General features: G+C 45.0%; 1 protein-coding gene across 7 annotated transcripts in view; it reads right to left on the bottom strand.

The window, feature by feature from the left end:
• TFG (trafficking from ER to golgi regulator) overlaps positions 1-4231 on the bottom strand; it is a 40531-nt gene extending 36300 nt beyond the window's left edge. For 4 of the 7 annotated variants that reach the window (XM_003261740.3, XM_030802141.1, XM_012501020.2 and 1 more), the window contains exon 1: positions 3796-4184. The gene's annotated coding sequence lies outside the window, so the exon portion shown is untranslated. Of the gene's footprint in view, positions 1-3795 lie in introns of all 7 variants that reach the window. The other 3 variants (XM_003261741.3, XM_003261742.3, XM_012501022.2) reach the window with 3 other exon arrangements.
• Positions 4232-6000: the final 1769 nt, after the last annotated feature.

The raw sequence follows: 6000 nt of genomic DNA on the forward strand, positions 1-6000 counted from the left end.
AAAGCACTTAACACTACCAGACATTAAAAATTCATAACTTTTTATTGTCTTTTCCACTTGATGGTAGGAAGTAAACAATTATGTTTTCCATATTCCCAGAGCCTACAACAGTGCCTAGCAGACAACGGTCATTCAACAGCTGTTAAATAAAAGGAAAAATAACTACTGGCTTCAAAACTCTATTTTAATCCTATAAACCCTAAATGCTAACTCTGAAGACAGAGTTACGTGTGAATACTCAAATAGAGCCTCAAGTTTTTCTAAGAAAAAACTCATGAGTGTGTCTTTAATTTCCTCTCTATGTGGGGGAACTGAAGGAGAAAGGACAAATTAGTAACACCCACCAGAACTTTTTAAAGACTGTCCACTGTGCTGCATACTCCATAACTCTCCCACCTGGGTGGGTGTGTACGATTAGACTGTATACTTTATTAAATAAGACAGTATCAAACAACTAGCCACTAAACATTAATTGGTTACAGAATTTTCCCTTAGGTTTTAATCTTTAATTTTATTCAGTATGACTATCCTGTAATGACTGTTTTTTTTTTTTTTTTTTTTTGAGCTGGAGTCTCACTCTGTCACCCAGATTGGAGTGCAGTGCACGCTATCAGCTCACTGCAGCCTCCGCCTCCCGGGTTCAAGGGATTCTCGTGCCTCAGCCTCCTGAGTGGCTGGAACTACAGGCATGCACCACTATGCCCAGCTAATTTTTGTATTTTTCAGTAGAGATGGGGTTTCACCAAGTTGGTCAGGCTGCTCTCGAACTCTTGACCTCAAGTGATCCACCCACCTTGGCCTCCCAAAGTGCTGGGAATACAGGCGTTAGCCACCAAGTCTAGCCATGACTGTATAATTTTAAATTCAAAATAACGTTAAAGGTCTCTAGCAAGTTAAATAGTTGCTAGATAAGAAGGGAGGATATACTTATCAAATAATGGATTAATATCTCTTCTTCTCAAGGCCAAGATGTTCCTGAATGTTATCTATAATCGCTGAACATTTTCTAAGCATCAACTCCTTCCTCCTCCTGCACCAAGAAAATGATCTCTTGAGACTTTTCAAGGTGTCCTACAAACTACTACTGGCCACATTCTAGTTTCAGCTTCCCGCCTTACTACTAGCAGCTTTCTGCTTCCGCCTCTTCAATCTGTTATTTCATTAACGCCACACTTCTCTGCAATTATTCTTTATTCTTTTGGAGTATGTGAAAGCATTCACCTACTCCCCCAACATATCAACCCTTCAAGTACTTGAAAAAAGTTTTCATGAATCCTATTATATGAATATTATATATTAATGCTCTACTATTCTTCATATAAATACCCTAGGTCCTTCCATCTAACTAGTCCTTAAATTAATATCTCTAGACCCCTCACCATGCTCTCAACAGATATTTTATTAATAAACCTTCAATGAAATGGGTCATTAAAACTAAATATAACACTCTAAGGTCAATGCAGAATACAGTGAATTGCATTTCACTCTAGGGATGCCATACTTATCTTAACACAAAATAAGAATACAGTTAGCTTTTTATCTGCCAGTTCTCACAATGGACTTCTCATGAAGACAGTGATTAACAGAAATCTCCATACAACCACCTCTTCGCCTTCTACAATCAATGCCTTCTGCAATGCCTTCTGCAATGCTTTCTGCATTCAGGAACTACTTATTAAATACCTACTATGTGCCAAGCTCTAAAGTATAATTACTTCACCAAGATGGTAAATATTCCATCTTGTTTGCTCTGGCAGCCTAAGAGTAATAAAGATCATTCAATAAATCAATGTATTTGTTACCTTCTCCTTCCTACAAGAAGTGTAAACCAGCAATAATGTAAAACGAACCAGTGCTTACCTTCAGTGAGCTGGTACTATCTATTCCCAGCAGCACCCAGAAAAGTGCCTGACACATAGAATTTAAAGACTTTAAATTTTTTAAATTATGGGAGAAGAAAACTGTAATATAGATCAGTTTTTACATCCGACCCTCACACCCCTCACACTGTACCTTCTTTATGTAGCTAGAAGTGACTTCCATCAGACACACTCCTAATTAAGAAAAAAATTCCAGCTTTAAATATAATCGGTGGTATGTCCTTCTGACGGGGGTACGGGTTTGTTGCCCAATTTCAATGCATTTAAAATTTGAGGGCCAGGGGCGGTGGCTCACGCCTGTAATCCCAGCACTTTGGGAGGCCGAGGCGGGCAGATCACGAGGTCAGGAGTCCAAGACTAGACCGATCAACACGGTGAAACCCTGTCTCTACTAAAAACACAAAAATTAGCCAGGTGTCATGGCACACGCCTGTAATCCCAGCTACTCAGGAGGCTGAGGCAGGAGAATCGCTTGAACCCAGGAGGCGGAGGTTGCAGTGAGCCGGGGGATCACGCCACTACACTCCAGCCTGGGCAACAGAGCGAGACTCCGTCTCAAAAAAAAAAAAAAAAATTGAGTCACGCATACTTTCTATCTGCCATGTTTGCCTGCAAATTCACTTTTTGTGTTTCCCATTGACTGTAAACATCTTGTGGCCAGGAACCAGTGCTTCTTTCCTAAAGCTGTCGTTTGCTCTTGCAGTCATCTCCCCAGAGTAAACACAAAAGTATCTCAAAAGTAAGTGTGCAACAAGTTTCCCTTCAAGGGGAAATCCCATCCCAACACTACTTCATATACAGAATTCTGGTACTCATTTTCTCTTCCAAAGTAGAGACTGGTATTAACTAGTTCCTAGAACTGCCAGTAGGAGGCCACGACAAGCTCTTCTCCCATCTTGTCCTTGCCCCGCCCCCTCTGAAGTCCAGAAATGACTCGGCTTCTAACTTGTATAATATAACCCCCCACCAGGAACACTTTTCTCAGCACTGGGAATAATCTGACATGCCCAAAGTCATATAAAAAGACTGCCTCCTGAACCAGGTTCTAGGTTCAGTGGCCAAACTTCTGGTTCTACTACCTCTAAGGGTAAGACCCTGCTCAATTTCAGAGGCTGTGGCTTAGGCACCTCCTGAGGGGAGCAGTTTCCTTCAAGAAATACTAAGCCAAGTCAACCTATAATTATTCTAAAGAATGCCAAGAGGCCTCAAACCCTGCCTCAGAGGCAGTGTAGCAAGACAGTAAAGATTCTCACTACTAGCTATGTGATCTTAAGTCCTCGAAGGCTCACTTTCATCACATTCGAAATGAAAACAACAATATCTGAATTTGGAGGGATCCTCGTGATGATTAAATGAGACAGTGCATCCAAAATACAATAGTGTCCAGCAAAGCAAACTCTTAAAAGTTATCTAGAATCATCACTATAAAACCAGGCTGGGCCTCCCTCTGGCGCTTGATTAAGCGCTGACTTAGCCAAGAAACGAGGCTCCGATTCAGTGACCCCAATTAACTTATTCCCGTAGGCGCCACTCCACACCCTTCCGAGCTCCTTCGGGGATTGGGCGCCGGCCGCCCCAGACCTCCCAAAGCCCCTCTCCTCTCAATACAAACGCTTGGAGGCAGGCTGCACCAAGGCATTAGCTGGCGCACTCGCCTCCCGGAGCCCCGAGGCGCGCCTCCTGGCCAGCGCGGCCAGTGGTTGCCTCTCTCCCCTCCCCCTCCGCGACCTCCCTTCCCCTCCCCCCATGCAAGGCCCCGCTCGTCCTCCCCCGCGCCCCCTCCTCCCTCCAGCCCCTTCCCACAGTGCCTCCGACCCCAGCCGCCGGGCGGTTCGAGCGAGGCCCTCCCAGCGCCTCCTAGTCTCCCGGCCTCCTCGGAGACAGCGGCAGCAACCCCCGTCTCCAGTGGCCATACCGGCTTGCGGAGGCCGCGGCCGCCGCCTCTCCGCAAGTCTCCGCTGAATGGGCGGACGCGAGGCCACTGGACTGGGGCGCCGCGGGGAGGCGGTGGTCACGGCCCGCTCGGTTGCCCTCCGCGACCGCCGCACCTCGCTCGCAGGCTCGCGTGAGCCCCGGCCAATCGCGCTGACCCAACAAGCCTAGCGAGAACTCGGGCTCTGTACGTGGCAGGTGGGGGAAGAACAGAGGCGGGAGCAAGAAAAAAAAATGTCCTTTCGCCCCTCCTTACCGCGAGTGGAGATACCCAGGACGCATGCGCGACGGCGCGAGGCGCAGAGCTAGCTGGGTCCCGGCTGCCTCGGCCGAAAAGTCCCTGCTTTCTCACTGGATGACGGGGTTTAGGAAGCGTGAGCTGCCCCGATGCACGCATGCGCGGGGCGTGACCAGGCACTTCCGGTTTTCTCGAAAGCGTGTATTTCCGTTTCTCGCCAATGGGCGGGGTGTAGTGTGCTGTTCTGGACTTCTTGAGAGCCGGTTGCAGTAGACGTCTGTCCAACTTTAAGTGGTTTTTGTCGTTGTTGTTGACCATTGTAGTAACAGCTGAAAAAGAAAAAACCTTTTCTTCTGCAAAGCCATTCATTCATTATTGGGAGCCTACGCTTTGCCAAGCCCTGTTCTAGGAATGGGGGTGAATCATTTTGTGAGCAAGGAGTTTCCAATTCAGCAGGGAAGACCTACAGCGTTTATGAGCAAGGACAAATCTGTAACTGTGTAAAGGACAAAAGCTGGGAAATTAAGGCTATCCTGAGTGATTTTTAGAGATAAGGCATTTGAGTGTGTCCTACGTACTCTTCCCTTCTCCCTTACTCACACTGTTCAAATAGAAATACAGTGTGAGTAAGTGGGAATTTATAGCCGAGGGGTGGAAGTCGGTCAGTGGATGGAAAGTTACTAAGAGGAAATATCAGGGGCAAGGGAGATTCTGGCTAAACCAACACAACAGGATTCTAGACGAAGATAGGCCAAGATAACAGACATCACCTGGAGGTAGTGGAGGTTGAGGAACCCAGTCAAGGGTGATGGATTCTCACTACACTGACTTAACAAGTTTCTTTGATGAAACTGAGTTTTACAAGAAAATGCACAGATGGTCCTAGGAGAAGGCCCGGGAGCCTCAAGTTTGGCCAAACGGAGAATGTTTGTCACTTCTAAGGTGGAGACTAAGCCGATAAATGAAGCATTTAGACCCTACCTGGTCTCCAGTTGTTTACCAGTTATAAAAGAAAAACTTAAGCTGAATTAAATTTAAAGGAGTTTAATTGAGCAATGAACGATTTCACAAATTGGGCAGCGGCCAGAATCACAGCAGATTCAGAGACTCCAGCAGAGCCACGTGGTGGAAGATTTATAGACAAAGGGAAATGAGGTACAGAAATCGGCAGTGAAGTACAGAAACAGCTGGATTGGTTACAGGTTGGCGTTGGCCTTATTTGAACACTTAGCAGTCTATGAGTGATTGAAGTGTGGCGGCTAGAATTGGCCAAGACTCAGTTATTGTAAGAGACGCATACTCCTAAGTTAGGTTTTCAATCTTGTCTGTTAAGCTAGGTTACAGTTCATCCACAAGGATTCAAATATAGAAGTATGGAGTCCTTCTCAGGCCATATTTAGTTTACTTTAACACCAGATACTCCTAAAGGACCTGGAGTAACTTCTGGCGTTTCAGGGTGAGAAGCTATGTTCTTTTACAACCATAAGTAGTGTGATCTTTTTCAGTTATAAGTCTCTGAAACTTCTGTTTGAGAGTGAAATAATGTAAGTTTACACTGTTCACTTCTGATTTGTATTTTCCAACAGTTGTATTGACCTTTGAGCAATTGTTTGCAGGGATAAGGGAATGGAGTACTGCAGAAGAAATGAAAAACAGTTCCTGGTTGCTCTCCAAAGAATGTTATTCATTGTTTATTTTTTAAAACTGAATAATACAGATTTGGGGAGATGCACTGCTGTTAGATAATAGTATTATGATCTCATTAAGATGGTTTGGGATGAGGTAAAACCACAACCATATGGCAAAGGTAAAATATTCCCTGAAGGAAGTGAATTATACTACTGTTATAGTAGTATATTTAAACTAAAAAGGAGTCAGATCCTGAGGCAGGAGATAAGGAGGTGAACCTTGGTCTATTATAAGGTAAAAAAAGGATCTTCTGAGGATCCC

Source organism: Nomascus leucogenys, chromosome 21, assembly GCF_006542625.1.
Source record: "Nomascus leucogenys isolate Asia chromosome 21, Asia_NLE_v1, whole genome shotgun sequence".
In the NCBI taxonomy this organism is placed as follows: Eukaryota; Metazoa; Chordata; class Mammalia; order Primates; family Hylobatidae; genus Nomascus; species Nomascus leucogenys.